The sequence below is a fragment of the Linepithema humile genome, chromosome 5 (genome assembly GCF_040581485.1).
Source record: "Linepithema humile isolate Giens D197 chromosome 5, Lhum_UNIL_v1.0, whole genome shotgun sequence".
Classification (NCBI taxonomy): Eukaryota; Metazoa; Arthropoda; class Insecta; order Hymenoptera; family Formicidae; genus Linepithema; species Linepithema humile.
In genome coordinates this window covers 23099018-23111989 of record NC_090132.1, presented here as the reverse complement: position 1 = coordinate 23111989, position 12972 = coordinate 23099018, and the positions used below count along the sequence as shown (strand labels likewise).

At 31.0% G+C, this 12972-nt stretch overlaps 2 long non-coding RNA genes across 2 annotated transcripts; one reads left to right on the top strand and one right to left on the bottom strand.

Moving 5' to 3' along the window:
• Positions 1-2544: 2544 nt before the first annotated feature.
• LOC136999911 (uncharacterized) lies at positions 2545-6231 on the bottom strand. Its single transcript, XR_010890190.1, has 2 exons — positions 4306-6231; positions 2545-3940 (listed from the first exon to the last, which is right to left on the bottom strand). It is a non-coding gene; the product is annotated as an uncharacterized lncRNA (long non-coding RNA).
• Positions 6232-7206: 975 nt separating this feature from the next.
• On the top strand, positions 7207-10840 carry LOC136999909 (uncharacterized). The gene is made up of 3 exons (XR_010890188.1): positions 7207-7651; positions 7744-7797; positions 9476-10840. It is a non-coding gene; the product is annotated as an uncharacterized lncRNA (long non-coding RNA).
• The last annotated feature ends 2132 nt before the right edge of the window (positions 10841-12972 follow it).

The window sequence follows — 12972 nt, the reverse complement described above, 5'->3', positions numbered from 1 at the left end:
TGTCAATAAAATCATTTAAACGTTCAAAAGTTTTATGTATAATGCAAAATACTTTAGTTAAAAAGAGCTGAACAATACGATTTTTTATTTATAATCAAAAGTATCTCTTATAATTCAAAAAGTAGTAATATTTTATTAGTGAAATTTATTAATCTAAACATTTAAACGTCTAAACGTTCAAACTTTTTCATAATTTACGCAAGAAACATCTTTCGTTTTTCGAAAGAGAATCTTGCTGTTTGCCCACCCGAAGTTTTATCATTATTTTTGTCATCAATAAACTACAAACTAACTGCCAAAGCAGAAGTTTATCGACAGCAAAGAATTAAAAAAAAAAATACAATATAGAAGTGATAAGAAGTTTTAAAATCCTACCTACCTACCCACAAACTTTATCTAGTAGAAAATCCTACCTAATTAGAAATTCTATACCTAAGAGTTCGTACAAAAAATTTTCCGCAAGATGCTTTAGCGCAAAGCTCGACTCAGTTACCGCCATTTGTATCTGAATTTCGGGAAGGAGTTTTTCGCAGGATGCTTTAGCGCAGAGCTCGGCTCAGTTACCGCCATTTGCATCTGAAATTCGGGAGGGAGTTTTTCGCAGGATGCTTTAGCGCAGAGCTCGGCTTAGTTACCGCCATTTGCATCTGAATTTCGGAAGGAAATTTTCCGCAGGATGCTTTAGCGCAGAGCTCGGCTCAGTTACCGCCATTTGCATCTGAATTTTGGGAGGGAGTTTTCCGCAGGATGCTTTAGCGCAGAGCTTGGCTCAGTTACCGCTATTTGCATCCAAAATCTGAGAGCTACTACCTTGGTGTTTCTCAAAAGACGCTAGCGCAGAGCTCAGCTCAGTTTCCGCTAGTTGCGTCCGAAATTTTTGTTGATAGTCGATCATTATTCAATGATCGATCGTATCAACGTTGTTTCGAGATCTGTGCTCGACCATCATCGACGGGACCACAAATTTCGAGTTTCCGCGCTCAACCATGGGATCAACACTAGAACTACCGACGATTAACATATACCAATTTTTATTTCTTTTTTCTTTCTTTTTAAAAGGTGATAAAGAGAAAAAGTACATTAATCAATTTAATTATTTAACACAATGCAACACAAGTCACAGAAAAAAATCTCAAAAAATACAATATAAATTTAAATAATTATTCTAAAATGAATAAACCGGTCATTTTGACCGCTTTGATAGTTCTAGTGTTCTAATGTTAAGCCATAGGACCACGGATGCATGGGTAAGCTAGGAAAGATTGCGAAAAAATTGACGTATAGCAAGAATAAATATATATTTTAAAATTGTAAATAAATTGTTAATAAAAAATGCACTCTTTCTTTATTAGATCAATTATTTCAAATATACCATAATTCATTAATATATTTACGTTTGTGTAAGAGAATTTTCTTTTTTATTTTTAATTTAAATTTGTGATACATTTGTGGTACATATGTATTTAAAAATTTTCTTACTTTTGCTTTTCAACGCCAATTTATAATATTTAATCCTGGAAAGATATAAAAAAATAAACCACTTACCGTAGGAAAGGAAGAAATGAAAGTACACATTTACACACAGAAAAGGAATTTTGCTATCGCAATAAAATAATCGTTGCTATTGCATGTTAAATATGTTAGCGATAAAATTTCGCTATTGTAACTATTTTTACAGATTATTCAATATGCAACAAATCTGGTTTGTTCAAAAAATCGACAAATTTTGAGATGAGAAAACAAGTTAAAATTCGCTGTTACAACAAAATAATTAATTTTTAATAAATTTATTTTACTATTGCAATGAATTGTCGCCATTAATACAAACTTTGATAATAAGATAAAAATAAATTTCTTATTATATATTAGCAATATAATTTGCAGATTTAAAAACTAATTTCGGTAAATAAAATTATTATCTATAACAAATCTCTTTGCTGTTCAAATAATAATCAACTGTAAGAAATTTTGCTACGATAGCTTATATAAAATTTACTGCGGCAGCAAATACTTTTTTTCTATGTATTAACAAGTTTTATCTTTTATTTTATGTATAATCTTTTTTTTTAAATATTTTTTTTCTTCTATTTTTTCTTATATAAAAAAAATATAAATAAATATATAAACATATATAAATATATAAACATAAGTACATTATTCAGAATAAAAATATATTAGGTTATTTAAAAAATTTGTAATAATTTTTATAATAAAATTGAAAACTATTTTTATATGTTTAGAGTCATCTTTGTTCAGTAATATATGCACCATTGTTTTCGACAACTTTTGGCCATCTTTAACAACTTGTGCATACATTATTAAATAAAGATATATAAACATATAAAAATTGTTTTCAATTCTGTCATCAAAAAATTCTACAAACTCTCTGAATAATTCAATATATTTTGTTCTGATCTGTCAATCATGAAATACATTTAGGAAATATTCCAGGATTAAATATTCATCAACGCATCTAAGTCCTAGCCTATCCATTTTAAGATAATGAATCGAAGAAATAGTGTACCTTTTATAATTTTATTCAAAGTATTCTGGTGTATGATTATATTTTTAATATTATATGATTAATATTTAATATATATGGATTCAAAGGGCTATTAGACTGATGAAAGTTGCTTCAACTTCGGGCTCAATCAAAATCAAAATTAGAAACACTTTGCTTTTTTTTAATGTATTAGTAACACATAATTAAATTTAATATAAATTAAAACTAAAAAAATAAGTACTTCGTTCTTTTAAAAACAAATGCACGTACAACTCAAAATACTTTTAAAAAATACGAGAGAATAAAACTTTGATATAACTACTATAAGGCAATAAAAATTATACGACCTGCAAAGTGTCTCGCGTTTATATATTTTTACACCATTATTTGATCCATTATCTTAATAATAAAAGACAAATTAAACTAACTCACCGATCGATGCGCAGCAGCGGAGTTGTCGTTCTGTTGATCTGCATAGTTGATCTGTAAAACACGAAATAAATCAAAATTATAGCAGCGTTCACAATATGAAATATTTGTGAAATCATAAAAAATATTGAGTACATCGAACTTTTAATTCGTTTTCTAAGCAAGTATGTAATAAAAGAATTATTAAAAAAGTTTAATTATTTAAATAAAAAGTAAAAAAATATGCGAATAAATTCTAATAATGATAAATATTAACTAATGTGAATTTTTTGTCTTTCAAATATTTTAATGTGTGTACAATATTTTCAACAAATAAATGAATTATTGCTTACCGTAAAGTTGCTCCGCCGGCGCCCGATGCTCCTCCTGAGCCTCCTCCTCCTCTCAGTGGTCCTTCGAAGCACTCACATTGAATCTCACGCGTTCGCGGCGCATGCATTGCTCGCATGCGTACCTGAATACGAAAATCGCGCGATACTTAAAACGGCACTCCCGACATCACAGGCGAATCGAACCGAATTGTCCAAGCTGTGACGTTACGCGCGAATTCCGTCCGCGTTTCAGACGACCACATTTACCAATTGGGGCACGATTCTCTCAAAACAGAAGGCAAAGATAAGCTTGAAGAAGATGAGGTGATTAGTCATCCAATCAACCGACTAGATACAAGACATCTGAAAAGCAATCGGTAGCGTTTGACTAACTCCGGTAGCCGTCCTCGACTACCTTCGACAGTCCGGCTATCTGTACAACTAGCGCGCTGCACGTAGAACCGAAGATTGCCCTGCCGTAGTCGAGATTTTATGATTGAAACCGACCTTTCCCTCCCCCGAGCCAAGCCTAAAGTCAAAAAAAATCGTGTCCCAATATTTGTCATACAGCAAAAATGCGTTCATCTATAGATTCGCTATAACTCTCGGCATTAACGGCACTCCCGACGCGCATTTTGTTATACTATACGACGGAACGAATATATTTTGTAGCACCGATTACGCGCACAAAGTTGATCTGTAAAATAAAAAAATAAATGCAGATTAGTGTTTGAAATAATTAATATTTATAAAATAATTACTGCGCACATTAAACTTTATATTCGTTTATTTATGCACACGTCTAAACAAAGAATTAAATTTTTAAATTTAAATTTAACTCAAATTTACTTGAAATAAATTAAGGAATATAATTGTATTATTCACTTAAGCTTCTGAAGCTTTATTACATCATATTGTGATCATTCTGTGTGTAATACGGATACATAGTTTTATCTTTTATTTTAATCAAAATAGCTCTTTGATTGAAACAATACTGTTGTTTTAAATCAGCCCCTGCACTATTATTTAAAAAAAATAACTTTTTAACGATAAATTACTTACCACAAGTTGTTTTGCCGTCGCCTGATGCCTCCTAGTCCTCCTCCTCCTCTCAATTGTCCATCGATGGCTGCTCCTTTTTGGAGCACTCATTCGCGAAAACACGGTTAATTACAAACGCGCGATCTTTGTCATGATGACAAAGGTAAACTCGAACAACGCGATCGTGCTAGGCTACAATTCGATATATAGCAGAAGCAACAGCAGAGAAGAGAAATTGAAAATTGCGTAATTAACTTTTCGCTTTATCCGTCGCGACTATGTTACATGTAAACTACTTTTCGTGCTTTTCGCACATGAGAATTAATACAAATTAGTAATTAGTTGTAAGGAATAATCTTTAATATGTGTCTTCATTTGAAAAGTAATACGGTAAGGAGAGCGATACAAAAAGACTCATTGCCGTCTGCTCTGGTTCAGTGTCCTTGGGCAAATGATAATAAGGTTATAACGCGTTAAGAGTACGCCGCGATGTAAATCGCAAGAAACAAAACTCTCCTTGACGACACGCGCTAAAGCATTTTGATGCTAGCTCGCGATGTCGGGGATCGTTTTTGTTTTTCGTGATCTACGGCACGGCGTATGTTGTCTTGCGCGCTATCACCTTATTCACATTCTTATTCGAATACGTCACAGAGCAAGCAAAAACTTTTCTTTAATATTCTCCTTGCCGTATTATTCCTCACAATCACAACAGATATTAGATTATTTCCTACAAATAATTGTCGATTTATATTACATCTCATGTACGGGAAGCGCGAAAAACTTGCGAAAGTGGTTTAGGCATAGCATAGCTGCGACGAGTAGTAAGCAAAATCGACTGCGCAATTTTCGATTTCTCTTTGCTGTCGTTGCCTGTTGTGAGAATCAAATAAATCATAGTTTCATACAATCGCGTATTTTTCGAATTTTCCTTTATTATGATATGACAAAGAAAAGCGCGATCGCATGAAACTATGATCCGTTTCATTCTCACAGCAGGCAACAACGATAGAAAGATATCAAAAGTTGCGCAGTCAATTTTGCTACCATTCGTCTTGGCTGATATACCTAAATTATTTTTACAAAATTTCCGTGATTTCCGAAGATGAGAAATAGTATGAATCGGCAACTTTTGTTTGTAGAAAATAATCTTTTAATATCAATTGCAATTACGATTTGAAAAACAATATGATAAGGAGAACGATACAGAGTTATTTCCGCTGCCGTGTGCTTCGCGCGAATGCCGTCGTGCGAATGTGAGCAAATTATTACACGCAAGGACAATAAGTACGCAAGACAACAGCGCGCGCACGCGTCTTAGATCACGAAAAATAATCTTCGACGCTAGTGCCGAAATTACTCACATGTAGTGTTAGGGTTTTGTTTTTGAATTTTGTTTTTTGCGTGTTATTATCTTACCAGAGCAGCAAAAGTTTCTTCGTATCGTACTTTTCACCATATTAATTCTCAAATAGCGATCGCGATACATATTAGAAAATTATTTTCTACAGTAAAATCCCGATTTATATTAATTCACGCACACGAAAAACATGGAAAGTAGTTTAGGTATAGCATAGTCGCGACGGGTTAAGCGAAAAATTAATTACGCTGTTTTCAATTTCTTTTCTATGCCATTGCTCTGCTATGTGTCAAATAGTAGCCTCATGCGCGATCGTGTTTTTCGAGTTTTCCTTTGTCGTTATAACAAAGTGTCGCGCGTTCATAATTAACCGTGTTTTCGCGAGTGAGTGTGGCATAAAAGAGCAGCCATCGATGGATAGTGAGGAGGAGGAAGCCCAGGGGGTATCATGCGACGACGTAGCAACTATAAAGGTATTGTATAATATATAATTTATTATTTATTTATTATCTATTTGAAGAATACTTATCTTAATGATTATGCAGTACTTTTTTCACATGTAATATAACTAACTATATGTATAATATAATATGTACCAAATGTATATTTTAGACTATTTAAAAAGGATTAGAATTTTCAGTAAAATATCTATACTATTTAATATTTATAAATGGCAAATATTTTTTACATGTTTAAAATTTTTAATTATTGCTTTAATTTAAACATTATTTTGTATTTTATAGATCAACGTAGACTACAACTCCACTGTACATCGTGTACCGGTGAGTAAAAATCAAATTATTCTTGTTTTATTAAAGTATTGTTATATTAAAGTAACGGATTTATGAAAATTATGTTAATGAATGTAGATATGTTTAGGAAGTAAAAAGAATTCAAAATTAAAAGTATTAAAAAATATTAAGTAAATACAATATTTCATAGATCTGTTGCTTTAAGATGGATAATCAACGATAAATTAATTGATATTTCACTTTAGAATTCATGCAATTATTTGTCGCTTTATTATATGTATAATGAAGATATACATAAGCTTATAAAACAATCTTTTTTGCTACTTTCATTATTTCGTTATTTTATCATATCATAAAATGTTAACTACAAGATATAAGATTGACTGAAAATTTTAAAATACACACAGAAAGAAAAAAGAGAAAACATAGAAAATGCTTTTTATAAAGTTTTAAGTGAAATATAAAGTTTTTAGTTAAATTTTTCTTTATGGTGTTTTCATACGTTAAATAGAGCTATACTAAGTATACTCTACAAGTCTAAGAAAGAAGGGTTTGTGGATTTATTTATGAAATATTCAGAATGTGCCGATAACGCGTGCGAGAGAGAAAGCGTGGTAGTGAGAGAGAGAGCTCGTAGACTACAGAACGTATGTAAACAACCCCACCAAACTTCCCCGCGCTGTGAGTAAACAAAATTCCAACGTGCTCTATGTCCTCTCTCTCTCACTACCACGCTTTCTCTCTCGCACGCGTTATCGGCACATTCTTTTCCCCTACTCCTAAATTACCCATCGACACGATCTTATACAAATGAATCCTTGCTCCTGGACTGTTACTATTCGCACGGCGACACTTGAGTGAGGCAAACCGTTCGCGTATCGGTGCGTTATCTCTCCCAACTACCCCCAATTCCTATTACTTCTCACAGTTTTTTCATTTTCCTCCCCCTTTTCTATCGTTACCTGTTGCGTACACGGCAACGTGTCGAACGCATATTCCGTGCGATGAGCGATATTCACGTTTAACTTTTGTCCTAATATAACAAAATACGCGTCGGGAGTGTCGGTTAAAATATCGTATGATTATTATAATATCGTTCCGCCGTAATTTCCCAGTAATATAAAACGCGGAGTGCCGTTTAAAGTGCCGTGCGATTTTTGTATCAACGTCGCGATCGCGTGTGAATACTTTAGAGACCACTGAGAGGAGGAGGAGGCTCAGGAGGAGCATCGGGCACCGGCGGAGCAACTTTACGGTAAATAATAAATCATTCATTTGTTGAAAATATTGTAAATACTCATTATTTTGAATGCAACTATAATCTTGATTTATTTTCGTATTTTATAGATCAACTATGCTGATCAACAGAACGACAACTCTGCTGCTGCGCATCATGTACCGGTGAGTAAAGATCAAATTATCTTTGTTTTAATCAAAGTGAAAGTATCGAAAGTTTTCCTATAATTAAACTAAAATTATTTTATGTAATAATAATCAAATTTTGTTCAATTAACATCTGTTTAATGTGTAATTTCGTATCGGCAGAGTGTTACTTGGTAAATACAAAAAAGACGTACTGACAAGAATGTTATTAATAGCTCTTTTTTGTTGTTAACAATCATATATATTATACATCCTTGGTTCTCGAATGATCACAAAGAATTTTTAATCGCGTTAGACGTTAGAAAAAAAATTTGCAAATTTCTTTGTAATTATATTGCAGTTAAAATTGATACGAACGCTATAATTCTTTATAATTACATTTTATCTCAAAGTACGTACATAGTTTTTATAATATGTTGGACTGAATATCGTTCAGTATAATTAATCGAGATTGCTAGAATTGTAATTTTGTAATTTATTGTTCTAAAATTTTTGTATTTTTTTATTTGCTGAATTTTTGTATGAACTTTCACGATTGTGCTAGTTTTGTATCTTTCTATACAAGGCAAATTTCTTATTCAACGAACACTTTTAGTTTATGTGATCATCGGAGATTTATTTACGGCATTTTGTAAAAATAAAGTTAAAAAAACGATTTGTGGGAAAATATGCGCATGAAAAATCAATAGTTCGATAATTTTATATACGATTGTAGTAATCAGTAACGTGGAATTTTAGAGACGCGCTGATAAAAGTCTCTCAACAATTCACGTAAAATCTTGTACAGCGACTCATTCATTGCATTATTTTGTGCTGTGACTTCGATTTAAAGTATTTCATTGTATAAAAATCAACTTATCTACTTATAGCAGTTATCACTATACAAAAGTTTATAGTTTGCAAAATATGTTAGATTATTGATTGGAAAAGAATAATTGAACGTGTCTCGTCGCTACGCTTTTTGCACTCATATCGAGGAAACTCCGCAATAATTTTGTATTTCATTCAATTTGTAATCACAGTATCCACGGAAAAAAATAATTAATTGTATACATGTATTATTGATAGATATTTGGCTGGCAGTCCCTACATTTATGAATAAACGTTAATCTTACATAAATTAAATATTTATTGTCCAATCCAAACTTTTAATCTCAGAAATATATAATTAGATTTGTTTAGATTTATGCATTATGTATTAAGACAAACTTTACAGAAAAATTTTTCTTATTACATAATGCACAAATCTAAACAAATCTAGTTAATATATTTCTGAGATTAAAAGTTTGGATTAAACAATAAATATTTAATTTATGTAAGATTAACGTTTATACATTTATTATTTATTGATAAATATTTGGCTGGCAGTCTCTGTACATTTATGAATAAACGTTAAAACGTGAAAACACCATAAAGAAATTTAACTTAAAATTTTATAAAAAGCATTTTCTATGTTTTTTCTTTTTTCTCTCTGTGTGTATTTTAAAATTTTCAGTCAATTTTATATCTCGTAGTTAACATTTTATGATATGATAAAATAACAAAATAAAGAAAGTAGCAAAGAAGATTGTTTTATAAGCTTATGAAATATTGTATTTACTTAATATTTTTTAATACTTTTAATACTGCGCAGTAATTATTTTATAATTATGAAATGTTTCAAACACTAATCTGCATTTATTTTTTTATTTTACAGATCAACTTTGTGCGCGTAATCGGTGCTACAAAATATATTCGTTCCGTCGTATAGTATAACAAAATGCGCGTCGGGAGTGCCGTTAATGCCGAGAGTTATAGCGAATCTATAGATGAACGCATTTTTGCTGTATGACAAATATTGGGACACGATTTTTTTTTACTTTAGGCTTGGCTCAGGGGGGGGGAAAGGTCGCTTTCAATCATAAAATCTCCACTACGGCAGGGCAATCTTCGGTTCTACGTGCAGCGCGCTAGTTGTACAGATAGCCGGACTGTCGAAGGTAGTCGAGGACGGCTACCGGAGTTAGTCAAACGCTACCGATTGCTTTTCAGATGTCTTGTATCTAGTCGGTTGATTGCATGACTAATCGCACCTCATCTTCTTCGAGCTTACCTTTGCCCTCTGTTTTGAGAGAATCGTGCCCCAATTGATAAATGTGGTCGTCTGAAACGCGGACGAAATTCGCGCGTAACGTCGCAGCTTGGACAGTTCGGTTCGATTCGCCTGCGATGTCGGGAGTGTCGTTTTAAGTATCGCGCGATTTTCGTATTCAGGTACGCATGCGAGCAATGCATGCGCCGCGAACGCGTGTGATTCAGTGTAAGTGCTTCGAAGGACCACTGAGAGGAGGAGGAGGCTCAGGAGGAGCATCGGGCGCCGGCGGAGCAACTTTACGGTAAGCAATAATTCATTTATTTGTTGAAAATATTGTACATTAAAATATTTGAAAGACAAAATATTTACATTAGTTAATATTTATCATTATTAAAATTTATTTGTATATTTTTTTACTTTTTATTTAAATAATTAAACTTTTTTAATAATTTTTTTATTACATATTTGCTTAGAAAACGAATTAAAAGTTCAATGTACTCAATATTTTTTATGATTTCACAAATATTTCATATTGTGAACGCTGCTATAATTTTGATTTATTTCGTGTTTTACAGATCAACTATGCAGATCAACAGAACGACAACTCCGCTGCTGCGCATCGATCGGTGAGTTAGTTTAATTTGTCTTTTATTATTAAGATAATGGATCGAATAATAGTGTGAAAATATATAGACGCGAGACACTTTGCAGGTCGTATAATTTTTATTGCCTTATAGTAGTTATATCAAAGTTTTATTCTCTCGTATTTTTTAAAAGTATTTTGAGTTGTACGTGCATTTGTTTTTAAAAGAACGAAGTATTTATTTTTCTAGTTAATTTATATTAAATTTAATTATGTGTTACCAATATTATTATATATATCTAGAAAAAATACATATTATACTAGATTATAATTATAAAAATTATTAAAAAATATGTAACCTGCAAAATGCGTTGTACATTAAAAAAAAGCAAAGTGTTTCTAATTTTGATTTTGATTGAGCCCGAAGTTGAAACAACTTTCATCAGCCTAATAGCCCTTTGAATGCATATATATTAAATATTAATCATATAATATTAAAAATATAATCATACACCAGAATACTTTAAATAAAATTATAAAAGGTACACTATTTCTTCGATTCATTATCTTAAAATGGATAGGCTAGGACTTAGATGCGTTGATGAATATTTAATCCTGGAATATTTCCTAAATGTATTTCATGATTGACAGATCAGAACAAAATATATTGAATTATTCAGAAAGTTTGTAGAATTTTTTGATGACAGAATTGAAAACAATTTTTATATGTTTATATATCTTTATTTAATAATGTATGCACAAGTTGTTAAAGATGGCCAAAAGTTGTCGAAAACAATGGTGCATATATTACTGAACAAAGATGACTCTAAACATATAAAAATAGTTTTCAATTTTATTATAAAAATTATTACAAATTTTTTAAATAACCTAATATATTTTTATTCTGAATAATGTACTTGTGTTTATATATTTATATATGTTTATATATTTATTTATATTTTTTTTATATAAGAAAAAATAGAAGAAAAAAATATTTAAAAAAAAGATTATACATAAAATAAAAGATAAAACTTGTTAATACATAGAAAAAAAGTATTTGCTGCCGCAGTAAATTTTATATAAGCTATCGTAGCAAAATTTCTTACAGTTGATTATTATTTGAACAGCAAAGAGATTTGTTATAGATAATAATTTTATTTACCGAAATTAGTTTTTAAATCTGCAAATTATATTGCTAATATATAATAAGAAATTTATTTTTATCTTATTATCAAAGTTTGTATTAATAGCGACAATTCATTGCAATAGTAAAATAAATTTATTAAAAATTAATTATTTTGTTGTAACAGCGAATTTTAACTTGTTTTCTCATCTCAAAATTTGTCGATTTTTTGAACAAACCAGATTTGTTGCATATTGAATAATCTGTAAAAGTAGTTACAATAGCGAAATTTTATCGCTAACATATTTAACATGCAATAGCAACGATTATTTTATTGCGATAGCAAAATTCCTTTTCTGTGTGTAAATGTGTACTTTCATTTCTTCCTTCCCTACGGTAAGTGGTTTATTTTTTTATATCTTTCCAGGATTAAATATTATAAATTGGCGTTAAAAAGCAAAAGTAAGAAAATTTTTAAATACATATGTACCACAAATGTATCACAAATTTAAATTAAAAATAAAAAAGAAAATTCTTTTACACAAACGTAAATATATTAATGAATTATGGTATATTTGAAATAATTGATCTAATAAAGAAAGAGTGCATTTTTTATTAACAATTTATTTACAATTTTAAAATATATATTTATTCTTGCTATACGTCAATTTCTTCGCAATCTTTCCTAGCTTACCCATGCATCCGTGGTCCTATGGCTTAACACTAGAACACTAGAACTATCAAAGCGGTCAAAATGACCGGTTTATTCATTTTAGAATAATTATTTAAATTTATATTGTATTTTTTGAGATTTTTTTCTGTGACTTGTGTTGCATTGTGTTAAATAATTTAATTAATTAATGTACTTTTTCTCTTTATCACTTTTTATAAAAAAAGAAAAAAGAAATAGAAGTTGGTATATGTTAATCGTCGGTAGTTCCAGTGTTGATCCCATGGTTGAGCATGGACTTTCGAAATTCGTGGTCCCATTGATGATGGTCGAGCACGGATCTCGAAACATTGATATGATTGAACATTGAACAATGGTCGACTATCAATACAAATTTCGGACGCAACTAGCGGAAACTGAGCCGAGCTCTGCGCTAGCGTCCTGCGAGAAACATCGAGACAATTGCTCTCGGATTTTCGATGCAAATAGCGGTAACTGAGCTGAGCTCTGCGCTAAGCATCACTCGAAAAACGCCGAGGTCGTTATCCTCGGAATTCTCTCAAGTGAGAGATGTCATTTACGTACACGAAAATGCGTATAACGTGATATTAAATCGATACTTATGAATTAAATCGTTAATCGTTAAATCATTATCTCTATCCGCGTTACTCGGTTTATTTGATTTACACGAGTTTTCAGATATCTACATCTTTTATTATAGGTAGAATTTTCTATTAGATAGA